Below are 14,623 nucleotides of genomic sequence, written 5' to 3'. Positions count from 1 at the left end.
GCAAGGGTGAAGTGGGGGTGAGGAAAACGAGAGGCAAATGGCAAATAATGTAATGCGGGAGATAAGGGTATGTGATGGGTACTTGGTATGTTGACTTTTGCAAAGACCTCCCCGGCAACGGCGCCAGAAATCCTTGTTGCTACCTCTTGAGCACTGCGTTGGTTTTCCCTGAAGAGGAAGGGATGATGCAGCAGAGTAGCGTAAGTATTTCCCTCAGTTTTTGAGAACCAAGGTATCAATCTAGTAGGAGGCTATGCGCAAGTCCCTCGTACCTGCACAAAACAAATAAATCCTCGCAACCAACGCAAATAGGGGTTGTCAATCCCTATGAGGCCACTTACGAGAGTGAGATCTGATAGATATGATAAAGATAATATTTTTGGTATTTTTATGATAAAGATGCAAAGTAAAATAAAGGCAAAGTAAATAGCAAAGTAGTAGGAGAACAATATGATAAAGATAGACCCGAGGGCCATAGGTTTCACTAGTGGCTTCTCTCAAGAGCATAAGTATTCTACGGTGGGTGAACAAATTACTGTTGAGCAATTGACATAATTGAGCATAATTATGAGAATATCTAGGCATGATCATGTATATAGGCATCACGTCCGAGACAAGTAGACCGACTCCTGCCTGCATCTACTACTATTACTCCACTCATCGACCGCTATCCAGCATACATCTAGAGTATTAAGTTAAAAACAGAGTAACGCCTTAAGCAAGATGACATGATGTAGAGGGATAGACTCATGCAATATGAAGAAAACCCCATCTTGTTATCCTCGATGGCAACAATACAATACGTGCCTCGCTGCCCTTACTGTCACCGGGAAAGGACATCGCAAGATTGAACCCAAAGCTAAGAACTTCTCCCATTGCAAGAAAGATCAATCTAGTAGGCCAAACCAAACTGATAATTCAAAGAGACTTGCAAAGATAACCAATCATACATAAAAGAATTCAGAGAAGATTCAAATATTGTTCATAGATAGACTTGATCATAAACCCACAATTCATCGGTCGCAACAAACACACCGCAAAAAGAAGATTACATCGAATAGATCTCCACAAGAGAGGGGGAGAACATTTTATTGAGATCCAAAAAGAGAGAAGAAGCCATCTAGCTACTAACTATGGACCCATAGGTCTGAGATGAACTACTCACACTTCATTGGAGGGGCTATGGTGTTGATGTAGAAGCCCTCCGTGATCGATGCCCCCTCCGATGGAGCTCCGGAATAGGCCCCAAGATGGGATCTCATTGATACAGAAAGTTACGACGGTGGAATTAGGGTTTTTGCTCCTGTTCTGATCGTTTGGGGGTACGTGGATATATATAGGAGGAAGAAGTACGTCGGTGGAGCAACAGGGGGCCCACGAGGGTGGGGGCACGCCTGGTAGGGTAGGGCGCGCCCCCTACTATTGGAAATATGCCCTAGAGGCAATAATAAATTAGTTATTATTATATTTCCTTGTTCATGATAATCGTTTATTATCCATGCTATAATTGTATTGATAGGAAACTCAGATACATGTGTGGATACATAGACAACACCATGTCCCTAGTAAGCCTCTACTTGACTAGCTCGTTGATCAATAGATGGTTACGGTTTCCTGACCATGGACATTGGATGTCATTGATAACGGGATCACATCATTAGGAGAATGATGTGATGGACAAGACCCAATCCTAAGCCTAGCACAAAGATCGTGTAGTTCGTATGCTAAAGCTTTTCTAATGTCAAGTATCTTTTCCTTAGACCATGAGATTGTGCAACTCCCGGATACCGTAGGAATGGTTTGGGTGTATCAAACGTCACAACGTAACTGGGTGACTATAAAGGTGCACTACAGGTATCTCCGAAAGTGTCTGTTGGGTTGGCACGAATCGAGACTGGGATTTGTCACTCCGTGTAAACGGAGAGGTATCTCTGGGCCCACTCGGTAGGACATCATCATAATGTGCACAATGTGATCAAGGAGTTGATCACGGGATGATGTGTTACGGAACGAGTAAAGAGACTTGCCGGTAACGAGATTGAACAAGGTATCGGTATACCGACGATCGAATCTCGGGCAAGTATAATACCGCTAGACAAAGGGAATTGTATATGGGATTGATTAAGTCCATGACATCGTGGTTCATCCGATGAGATCATAGTGGAACATGTGGGAGCCAACATGGGTATCCAGATCCCGCTGGTTGGTTATTGACCGAGAGTCATCTCGGTCATGTCTGCATGTCTCCCGAACCCGTAGGGTCTACACACTTAAGGTTCGGTGACGCTAGGGTTATAGAGATATTAGTATGCGGTAACCCGAAAGTTGTTCGGAGTCCCGGATGAGATCCCGGACGTCACGAGGAGTTCCGGAATGGTCCGGAGGTAAAGAATTATATATAGGAAGTGCTATTTCGGCCATCGGGACAAGTTTCGGGGTCACCGTATTGTACCGGGACCACCGGAAGGGTCCGGGGTCCACCGGGTGGGGCCACCTACCCCGGGGGGCCACATGGGCTGTAGGGGTGTGCGCCTTGGCCTGTATGGGCCAAGGGACCAGCCCCAAGAGGCCCATGCGCCAAGAGATAGAGAAAAAGGGAGAGTCCTAAAAGGGGGAAGGCACCTCCGAGGTGCCTTGGGGAGGATGGACTCCTCCCCACCCTTGGCCGCACCCTTCCTTGGAGGAAGGGGCAAGGGCTGCGCCTCCCCCTCTCCCTTGGCCCTATATATAGTGGGGAAAAGGAGGAGCAAACCAATCTAAGGCCTGGCGCCTCCCTCTCCCTCCCGTGACACATCTTCCTCCTCCCGCAGCGCTTAGCGAAGCCCTGTTGGAATCCCGCTACTTCCACCACGCCGTCGTGCTGCTGGATCTCCATCAACCTCTCCCTCCTCCTTGCTGGATCAAGGCATGGGAGACGTCTCCGTTCCGTACGTGTGTTGAACGCGGAGGTGCCGTCCGTTCGGCGCTAGGATCATCGGTGATTTGAATCACGACGAGTACGACTCCATCAACCCCGTTCTCTTGAACGCTTCCGCGCGCGATCTACAAGGGTATGTAGATCCATCCTCCCTCGTTGCTAGATGACTCCATAGATTGATCTTGGTGACACGTAGGAAAATTTTGAATTTATGCTACGTTCCCAACAGTGGCATCATGAGCTAGGTCTATGCGTAGTTTCTATGCACGAGTAGAACACAAAGTAGTGTGGGCGTTGATTTTGTTCAATATGCTTTCGTTACTAGTCTTAATCTGATTCGGTGGCATTGTGGATGAAGCGGCCCGGCCGACCTTACACGTTCTCTTACGTGAGACTCGGTTCCACCGACTGACATGCACTAGTTGCATAAGGTGGCTAGCGGGTGTCTGTCTCTCCCCACTTTTAGTCGGATCGGATTCGATGAAAAGGGTCCTTATGAAGGGTAAATAGCATTGGCATATCACGTTGTGGTTTGCGTAGGTAAGAAACGTTCTTGCTAGAAACCCATAGCAGCCACGTAAAACATGCAAACAACAATTAGAGGACGTCTAACTTGTTTTTGCAGGGTATGCTATGTGATGTGATATGGCCAAAAGGATGTGATGAATGATATATGTGATGTATGAGATTGATCATGTTCTTGTAATAGATGATCATGGAGCCCCAAGATGGAGATCAAAGGAGCTATATGATATTGGCCATATCATGTCACTATTATATAATTGCATGTGATGTTTATTATGTTTATGCATCTTGTTTACTTAGAATGACGGTAGTAAATAAGATGATCCCTTACAACAATTTCAAGAAGTGTTCTCCCCTAACTGTGCACCGTTGCTACAGTTCGTCGTTTCGAAGCACGCCGTGATGATCGGGTGTGATAGATCCTTACGTTCACATACAACGGGTGTAAGACAGTTTTACACATGCAAAACACTTAGGGTTAACTTGACGAGCCTAGCATGTACAGACATGGCCTCGGAACACAGAAGACCGAAAGGTCGAGCATGAGTCGTATAGAAGATATGATCAACATGAAGATGTTCACCGACGTTAACTAGTCCGTCTCACGTGATGATCGGACACGGGCTAGTTGACTCGGATCATGTAATCACTTAGATGACTAGAGGGATGTCTATCTGAGTGGGAGTTCATAAGATGAACTTAATTATCCTGAACATAGTCAAAAGGTTTTTGCAAATTATGTCGTAGCTCGCGCTTTAGTTCTACTGTTTAGATATGTTCCTAGAGAAAATTTAGTTGAAAGTTGATAGTAGCAATTATGCGGACTAGGTCCGTAAACTGAGGATTGCCCTCATTGCTTCTCAGAAGGCTTATGTCCTTAATGCACCGCTCAGTGTGCTGAATCTCGAACGTTGTTTGTGGATGTTGCGAACATCTGACATACACATTTTGATAACTACATGATAGTTCAGTTAAACGGTTTAGAGTTGAGGCACCAAAGACGTTTTGAAACGTCACGAAACATATGAGATGTTTTGAGGGCTGAAATTGGAATTTTAGGCTCGTGCCCACGTCAAGAGGTATAAGACCTCCGACGATTTTCTTAACCTGCAAACTAAGGAGAAAAGCTCAATTGTTGAGCTTGTGCTCGGATTGTCTGAGTACAACAATCATTTGAATCAAGTGGGAGTTGATCTTCCAGATAAGATAGTGATGTTTCTCCGAAGTCATTACCACCAAGCTGCTAGAGCTTCGTGATGAACTATAATATATCGGGGACATGTATGATGATCCTTGAGATGTTCGTGATGTTTGACACCACAAAAGTAGAAATCAAGAAGGAGCATCAATTGTTGATGGTTGGTGAAACCACTAGTTTCAAGAAGGGCAAGGGCACGAAGGGATACTTCATAAAACGGCAATTCAGCTGCTGCTCTAGTGAAGAAACCCAAGGTTGAACCCAAACCCGAGACTAAGTGCTTCTGTAATAAAGGGAACAGCCACTGGAGCAGAATTACCCTAGATACTTGGTAGATTAGAAGGCTGGCAAGGTCGATAGAAGTATATTGGATATACATTGTGTTGATGTGTACTTTACTAGTACTCCTTGTAGCACCAGGGTATTAGATATCGGTTCGGTTGCTAAGTGTTAGTAACTCGAAATAAAAGCTACGGAATAAACGGAGACTAGCTAAAGGTGAGCTGACGATATGTGTTGGAAGTATTTCCAAGGTTGATCAAATATCGTATGCTCCCCCTACCATCGAGATTGGTGTTTGCGTTGAGCATAGACATGATTGGATTATGTCTATCGCAATACGGTTATTCATTTAAGGAGAATAATGGTTACTCTGTTTATTTGAATAATACCTTCAATGGTCTTACACCTAAAATGAATGGTTTATTGAATCTCGATCGTAGTGATACACATGTTCATGCCAAAAGATAGTAATGATAGTACCACCTACTTGTGGCACTGCCACGTAAGTCATATCGTATAAAACGCATGAAGAAGCTCCATGTTGATGGATCTTTGGGCTCACTCGTTTTTGAAAAGTTTGGGACATGCGAACCATGTCTATTGGTATATATGCATGAAGAAACTCCATGCAAATGGACCGTTTTGTACTCGCTTGATTTTCAATCACTTGAGACATGCAAATCATACCACATGGGCAAGATGACTGAAAGCCTCGTTTTCAGTAAAATGGAACTAGAAAGCAACTTGTTGGAAGTAATACATTTTGATGTGTGCAGTCCAATGAGTGCTGAGGCATGTAGTGGATATCGTTATGTTCTTACTTCACAGATGATTTGAGTAGATGTTGAGTATAGTTACTTGATGAATCACGAGTCTGAATTATTGAAAGGTTCAAGTAATTTCAGGGTGAAGTTGAAAGATCGTCGTGACAATAGGATAAAAGATCTATGATATTATCATAGAGATGAATATCTGAATTACGAGTTTGGCACAAAATTAAGACATTGTGGAAATTGTTTCACAACTAATACAGCCTAGAACACCATAGTGTGATGGTGTGTCCGAACATCATAACTGCACCCTATTGGATATGATGCATACCATGATGCCTCTTATCGAATTACCACGATAGTTTATGGGTTAGGCATTAGAGACAACCACATTCACTTTAAAATGGGCACCACGTAATTCCGATGAGATGACACCGTATGAACTATGGTTTAGAGAAACCTAAGCTGTCATTTCTTAAAAGTTTGGGGCTGCGACGCTTATGTGAAAAAGTTTCAGGTTGATAAGCTCGAACCCAAAGCGGATAAATGCATCTTCATAGGACACCCAAAACAGTTGGGTATACCTCCTGTCTCAGATCCGAAAGCAATAAGGGATTGTTTCTGGAATCGGGTCCTTTCTCGAGGAAAAGTTTCTCTCGAAAGAATTGAGTGGGAGGACGGTGGAGACTTGATGAGGTTATTGAACCGTCTCTTCAACTAGTGTGTGGCAGGGCACAGGAAGTTGTTCCTGTGGCACCTACACCAATTGAAGTGGAAGCTTATGATAGTGATCATGAAACTTCAGATCAAGTCACTACCAAACATCGTAGGATGACAAGGATGCGTACTACTTCAGAGTGGTACGTAACCCTGTCTTGGAAGTCATGTTGCTAGACAACAATGAACCTACGAGCTATGGAGAAGCGATGGTGGGCCCGGATTCCGATAAATGGCTCGAGGCCATAAAATCCGAGAGAGGATCCATGTATGAAAACAAAGTGTAGACTTTGGAAGAACTACTTGATGGTCGTAAGGCTGTTGAGTACAGATGGATTTTAAAAGGAAGACGGACAATGATGGTAAATGTCACCATTAAGAAAGCTCGACTTGTCGTTAAGATGTTTCCCGACAAGTTCAAGGAGTTGACTACGATGAGACTTTCTCACTCGTAGCGATGCTAAGAGTTTGTTGGAATTATATTAGCGATTACTGCATTATTTATGAAATCTTGCAGATAGGATGTCAAAACATTGTTTCCTCGACGATTTTCTTGAGGAAAGGTTGTATGTGATACAACCGGAAGGTTTTGTCAATCCTGAGAGATGCTAATAAGTATGCAAAGCTCCAGCAATCCTTCTAAGGACTGGAGTAGGCATCTCGGAGTTGGAATGTATGCTTTGATGAGATGATAAAAGATTTTGGGTGTATACAAAGTTTATGAGAAACTTGTATTTCCAAAGAAGTGAGTGGGAGCACTATAGAATTTCTGATGAGTATATGTTGTTGACATATTGTTGATCAGAAATGACGTAGAATTTCTGGAAAGCATATAGGGTTATTTGGAAAGTATTTTTTCAATGGAAAGCCTAGATTAAGCTACTTGAGCATTGAGCATCAAGATCTATAAGGATAGATCAAAACGCTTAATAGTACTTTCGAATGAGCACATACCTTGACATGATCTTGAAGGTGTTCAAGATGGATCAGTCAAAGAAGGAGTTCTTGCCTGAGTTGTAAGGTATGAAGTTAAGACTTAAAGCTCGACCACGGCAGAATAGAGAGAAAGGACGAAGGTCGTCCCCTATGCTTAAGACATAGGCTCTACAGTATGCTATGCTGTGTACCGCACCTGAAGTGTGCCTTGCCATGAGTCAGTCAAGGGGTACAAGAGTGATCCAAGAATGGATCACAGGACAGCGGTCAAAGTTATCCTTAGTAACTAGTGGACTAAGGAATTTTCTCGATTATGGAGGTGGTAAAAGAGTTCGTCGTAAAGGGTTACGTCGATGCAAGCTTAACACCTATCCGGATAGCTCTGAGTAGAGATGCCGGATACGTATAATGGAGCAACAATGTGGAATAGCTCCAAGTAGAACAGTTATTTGGAATAGCTCCAAATAGAGCGTGGTAGCTGCATCTAGGAGATGACATAAAGATTTGTAAAGCACACACGGATCTGAAAGGTTCAGACCCGTTGACTAAAACCTCTCTCACAAGCAACATGATCAAACCCAGAACTCATTGAGTGTTGATCACATAGTGATGTGAACTAGATTATTGACTCTAGTAAACTCTTTGGATGTTGGTTACATGGCGATGTGACCTGTGAGTGTTAATCACATGGCGATGTGAACTAGATTATTGACTCTAGTGCAAGTGGGAGACTGTTGGAAATATGCCCTAGAGGCAATAATAAATTAGTTATTATTATATTTCCTTGTTCATGATAATCGTTTATTATCCATGCTATAATTGTATTGATAGGAAACTCAGATACATGTGTGGATACATAGACAACACCATGTCCCTAGTAAGCCTCTAGTTGACTAGCTCGTTGATCAATAGATGGTTACGGTTTCCTGACCATGGACATTGGATGTCATTGATAACGGGATCACATCATTAGGAGAATGATGTGATGGACAAGACCCAATCCTAAGCCTAGCACAAAGATCGTGTAGTTCGTATGCTAAAGCTTTTCTAATGTCAAGTATCTTTTCCTTAGACCATGAGATTGTGCAACTCCCGGATACCGTAGGAATGCTTTGGGTGTATCAAACGTCACAAGGTAACTGGGTGACTATAAAGGTGCACTACAGGTATCTCCGAAAGTGTCTGTTGGGTTGGCACGAATCGAGACTGGGATTTGTCACTCCGTGTAAACGGAGAGGTATCTCTGGGCCCACTCGGTAGGACATCATCATAATGTGCACAATGTGATCAAGGAGTTGATCACGGGATGATGTGTTACGGAACGAGTAAAGAGACTTGCCGGTAACGAGATTGAACAAGGCATCGGTATACCGACGATCGAATCTCGGGCAAGTATAATACCGCTAGACAAAGGGAATTGTATATGGGATTGATTAAGTCCATGACATCGTGGTTCATCCGATGAGATCATCGCGGAACATGTGGGAGCCAACATGGGTATCCAGATCCCGCTGTTGGTTATTGACCGGAGAACGTCTCGGTCATGTCTGCATGCTTCCCGAACCCGTAGGGTCTACACACTTAAGGTTCGGTGACGCTAGGGTTATAGAGATATTAGTATGCGGTAACCCGAAAGTTGTTCGGAGTCCCGGATGAGATCCCGGACGTCACGAGGAGTTCCGGAATGGTCCGGAGGTAAAGAATTATATATAGGAAGTGCTATTTCGGCCATCGGGACAAGTTTCGGGGTCACCGGTATTGTACCGGGACCACCGGAAGGGTCCCGGGGGTCCACCGGGTGGGGCCACCTGCCCCGGGGGGCCACATGGGCTGTAGGGGGTGTGCCTTGGCCTATATGAGCCAAGGGCACCAGCCCCTAGGGGCCCATGCGCCAAGAGAAGAGAAAAAGGGGAGAGTCCTAAAAGGGGAAGGCACCTCCGAGGTGCCTTAGGGAGGATAGACTCCTCCCCACCCTTGGCCGCACCCTTCCTTGGAGGAAGGGGCAAGGGCTGCGCCTCCCCCCTCTCCCTTGGCCCTATATATAGTGGGGAAAAGGAGGATCAAACCAATCTAAGGCCTGGCGCCTCCCTCTCCCTCCCGTGACACATCTTCCTCCTCCCCAGCGCTTAGCGAAGCCCTGTTGGAATCCCGCTACTTCCACCACGCCGTCGTGCTGCTGGATCTCCATCAACCTCTCCCTCCTCCTTGCTGGATCCAGGCATGGGAGACGTCTCCGTTCCGTACGTGTGTTGAACGCGGAGGTGCCGTCCGTTCGGCGCTAGGATCATCGGTGATTTGAATCACGACGAGTACGACTCCATCAACCCCGTTCTCTTGAAGGCTTCCGCGCGCGATCTACAAGGGTATGTAGATCCAATCCTCCCTCGTTGCTAGATGACTCCATAGATTGATCTTGGTGACACGTAGGAAAATTTTGAATTTATGCTACGTTCCCCAACACCTACCTCGTGGCCTCCTGTTACGTGCCTTGGCGTAGGGTCCAAGTCTCACGGGTCTTATCTGTTGAGAAAATCACGTTCCCAAAGGTTTCATTCCGTTTGGACTCCGTTTGATATTCATTTTCTTTGAAACCCTAAAACAGGCAAAAAACAGCAATTTTGGGATGGGCCTCCGGTTAATAGGTTAGTCCCAAAAATAATATAAAAGTGGATAATAAAGCCCAATAATGTCTAAAATAGTAGATAATATAGCATGGAGCAATTAAAAATTATAGGTACGTTGGAGACGTATCAATGACCCGGGGCGACTTGCCAGCGGATGAGACCCTGGCCCGACAGATAACCCGACGGTCTAAGTCAATGACGATTTCAGACGGAGAATTATACCATCGCAGCGTCTCCGGAGCGTTTCAGCGGTGTGTTTCTCCTGAAGAAGGCCAAGAAATACTTCGTGAGATCCATGAAGGCGATTGTGGGCATCACGCCGGGTCAAAATCTCTTGTGGCCAAAGCTTTTCATCACGGTTTTTACTGATTAACGGCTCATGCCGATGCAGAAGATCTGGTCAGTAGGCGTGATGGATGTCAAAAATTCGCACGACGAGCACATGTGCCAGCTCAAGAGTTTGCGGATGATTCCAATCACCTGGCCGTTTGCGGTCCGGGGGCTTGACATGGTTGGACCTTTCAAAAGGTCTATGGATAAAAAGACACATCTTTTAGTGACAATTGACAAATTCACAAAGTGGGTTGAGGGAGAGCCAGTGAGTAAGTGTGATGCAGCCACGACGGTTCAGTTCATGAAAAAGGTGATTTTTCGTTTTGGTTTTCCACACAGCATTATCACTAACAATGGCACTAATCTATCCCAAGGGGCTATGGAGGAGTTTTGTCAATGTGAGCATATCCGGCTTGATGTTTCTTCTGTAGCCCATCCTCAATCCAATGGTCAAGCTGAGGGAGAAAATCAGGAAATCTTAAGAGGTCTCAAACCCCGGCTTATGGTTCCTTTGCAGCAGACGCCGGGTTGTTGGGTAGAGGAGTTACCCTCGGTGCTGTGGAGTATCAACAACACTCCTAACAGGTCTACAGGTTATACACCTATCTTCATGGTTTATGGAGCGGAAGCAGTGTTGCCTAGTGACATCCGTCATGACTCGCCCCGTGTGGCGGCTTATGTTGAAGCTAATAACGAGCAAGCCAGATAGGATGCACTTGACTTGTTGGATGAGGAAAGAGACTTAGCAGCGGCTCGATCATCAATTTATCAACAGGACCTGCGCTGTTATCACAGCCGCCGGGTTAAGTCCAGAACTTTTCAAGAAGGTGACCTGGTGCTCCGGCTTATCCAGGATCTGTCAGATGCACACAAGCTATCCCCGCCTTGGGAAGGATCCTTTGTGGTTAGCAAGAACTTGAACAACGGGTCATATTACCTAATTGACGTTCGAGAGCACAAAGACTCACGTAAGTCAGAGGAGGAGACCCGCCGGCCGTGGAACATTGCTCAACTTCGGCCATACTACACCTGAGCCACCGGCTCTCATCATGTACATACTTTGACGTTGTATATACTATGATAAGTAATAAAGCAGGACCTCGGTCTTTTTCCCTTTCAAAGATTACATATCTTTACTATTTTTTATTTAATATGACTATTAAGGAGCTGATCATATCTGAATCAAGTCTAACCTTTTTGGTTCGGCTTATGATCGTATTCGAATCTAGCTGTAAACTATCATGGTCACTTGGGGGCTTCCTGTTCAAACATAGGTCGTATTCGAACCAAAGAGAACATAGCTGTCGTAACCCTCTTGATCGGCTCAAAGCCAAACTCACTAGGGGGCTTCTTGATCGTATCCGAATCATAGCTTAACCCCTTTTGGGTCCGACTTGGATTGTATTCGAATCAAGGTCGTTAAAAACCTCTTAAGGTCATTTGGGGGCTTCCTGTTCAAACATAGGTCATATTCGAACCAAATAGAACATAGCTGTCGGTACCCTCTTGATCGGTGCAACGCCAAAGCCACTAGGGGCTATATGGTCGTATTCGAATCTTAGCTTAACCCCTTTGGTCCGGTTTACTGATCGTATTCGAATCAGAAACCCCCAGCCTTTAACTACAAGGTTAATTTATATTGGTTACCAACTGTTATTTGTTTTATTTGTCTTATTGGTCTTTTATTGTCTCAATTTTAAACAAGTCAGCACGGTCTTTTCACCTACTTAACTATTTGACAATAAGCCGCCAAGGCATTACAGTCATCAGTCGTACCGAAGCATTGACTTCTCACAAAGATCGATTCATTAACCTCATCGCCCGGATCGCATAAACCGATGATCCAGAGGTAAAAAATACAGTTATGATTGTTATTTAAGAACAGTTGCTTTCTATATTAATCAAGGTTTGTTTCCACCTTGGTTATTTTTTGCATCTGTTTTTCTATTTCATCTACTATGATAACGTATTGGTTACACATCGGGTGTTCTGACCCGTTCGGTGTTAAACCGCCAAGCAAGTTTTTCTTTTTGCTACAGGAACATAGCTGAAATATCGCAAAGATAACCATGAATGTGACGCATATATTGACATCAAGAAGCAAAGAGTCACACACAACATCTTGTGCGCGATGGCATAAGCAAAATATGCAGCTGTTTTCAAAGCTAAGTCTATTACAAGGCTGTTAAAAAGCCCACAAAGATGGTTCTCACTCCTCCCTTGCCGGTTCACTTCCTTCTGTTAATTGGAAGCCGGGGTTGGACCAGTCGAAGCCGTTCACGGCGATGAATTCTGATTCTTCATCAATCAAGCTGGCTGGATCAACATCCGGAGCAAATGTATGTTGACGAACCGGCGGGATAAGGTCGGTCACCTTGTAGGAGGGAGTCGCCATCTTCTTATTTTCCAAATCAAAACCCGGCTGGTATTTATCAATATTTGTTTCATCTCCGAGAACGGTGGTCTGAGGTTGCACCTCCCTCACGCAAGCAACGAAGTCATCCTGTTCAAGCAGAGACCCGTCTTCTTTCACCATGGGGTACCCTCTGGCTACATTCGCCGGGTCTAGATCTGGCACCCAAGCCTTGGAGCGGCTCAGGGCAGTCAAAGCTCCGGCTCTGGCACAGGATCGCTTGACTTCTTGGAACCTGGCGGGTAAGATTGATAGCTTTTTCAAGACATCACTGAGCCGGTTGGGTCCTTGATTGACAGGAGAGATAGCAGCAAGTGCCCGTTGTGCGCCAATGTACAACTGCTCCACTAAGGTATAGACCGCCTTCAGTTTAGTCATGTTGTCTTGGCTCAGATTCTTGCTTCGCGGGCCTGCACATATTTTGTACACAAAGGGTCAGCTAGCGGTTTATATTCCGGGTCAGCAGAAGATACAAAAGATCAGTACAGATGACGTACCAAAGATGGTGGGAACCATCTGAGACACCCGGTCCTTTAATCCGGCCAGCTCCGTAGTAACCTCTTCAAGAGCTGCTTCAGATTTTTTGGCGCGTTGTGTCAGCAGCGTTTTCTCTTCAGCCCAGATTTTCTTCTTGGCGGTCAAGCTGGTTCTCAATTTCTCCGTCTCAACAAGACTTAATTGCAGTTTGGAGTCAGCAGACTTGATTTCTGCCTCCTGATCCGCCAGCCGGGTCTTCGCATCAGTTAATTGCGAGCTCAGTTTAGATAAGGCATTCTACAAAACATACACGGGTGTGTCAAGGTTTTAATTAGCGTTCAAGAGTCAAGGTTCAAGTCTCAAGTACTTTGCACTGCAAAACCACTTGACAATTGGGGGCTAATGTATGCCAAAACAAATTCTTATGACTCTACTATACTTCAAGTCCCAAGTACTTTACAAAGTAACATCACTTGGCACTTGGGGGCTAATGTATGATATTCAGCAAGTATCTCAAGGTTAAGCCGGACTGCAATATTTGTTGAGTTCGGCACAAGACAATTATGAAATTCAAAGTACCGGCTCATTTATGGTCAAGTGAACCGGCCCTTGGGGACTAGCGGTGAAGTTTATTCTATTTTATTGGACTCTAGAAATATCTAAAGGTAAAGCTTTAGCCTATATCATAAGTCTATAGATCATTCAAGGTTTTATCATAATCTGAAGACTTGGGGGCTGACAGAATATAAGTAAGCCGGAAGAGCATACCTCATACTTTAGCTGCAACTGCTTGACCATTTCGATTTCTGAGTCACGGCTGGAATGCACATGGCTCAGATAGCTGGACAATATGTCGTTGGCGTTCAGATGGCTATAATGAGAAATGTCAAAACGCACTTTTTGTCTCTCCAAAGCCTCTTGTTTAGCCGTGTGACGAGCCAACACGATGGGATTCCCCGGCTCAACAAAGCAGCTTCCAGTGATCAGAACGTCCTGGGCAGACATCGATGGCGGGTTGGCTGAGCTGGATGGACCAGTAGCAGAAGGATTAACGATGGTATCGTCAGCTGACGGCTCAGGAGGATCTACTTCAGCATTGACATCCGGGTCTTCCGATGCTTTAGCTAATGGAGGAGAAGGTGGCATAGCCGATTCGGGTGCAAGGACTGGCTGGTCTTCCGCCGGCCTAGTCACCTTGGCCTTCTTGGATTTAGCTGACTATGAAAGATATTATGAAACAGTCAGTATAAAAAAGCAGTTTGAAAGACACGGAGGAAAGATGATTTCTTCCTTACCCAGGGGCAGTCTTAAAGGCCGGGAATTGAGTTTGAGATGAGTCGCCAGAAGAGCGGGACACCTCCTGCAAAGATAAAATAAAGTTAATAATACAAGGGAGAAGATCCATTAATGGAAAGTAAAAGGCGAAGGAAT

The sequence above is a fragment of the Triticum urartu genome, chromosome 1 (assembly GCF_003073215.2).
Source record: "Triticum urartu cultivar G1812 chromosome 1, Tu2.1, whole genome shotgun sequence".
NCBI classification, from domain to species: Eukaryota; Viridiplantae; Streptophyta; class Magnoliopsida; order Poales; family Poaceae; genus Triticum; species Triticum urartu.
This window is presented reverse-complemented; position numbering follows the sequence as displayed.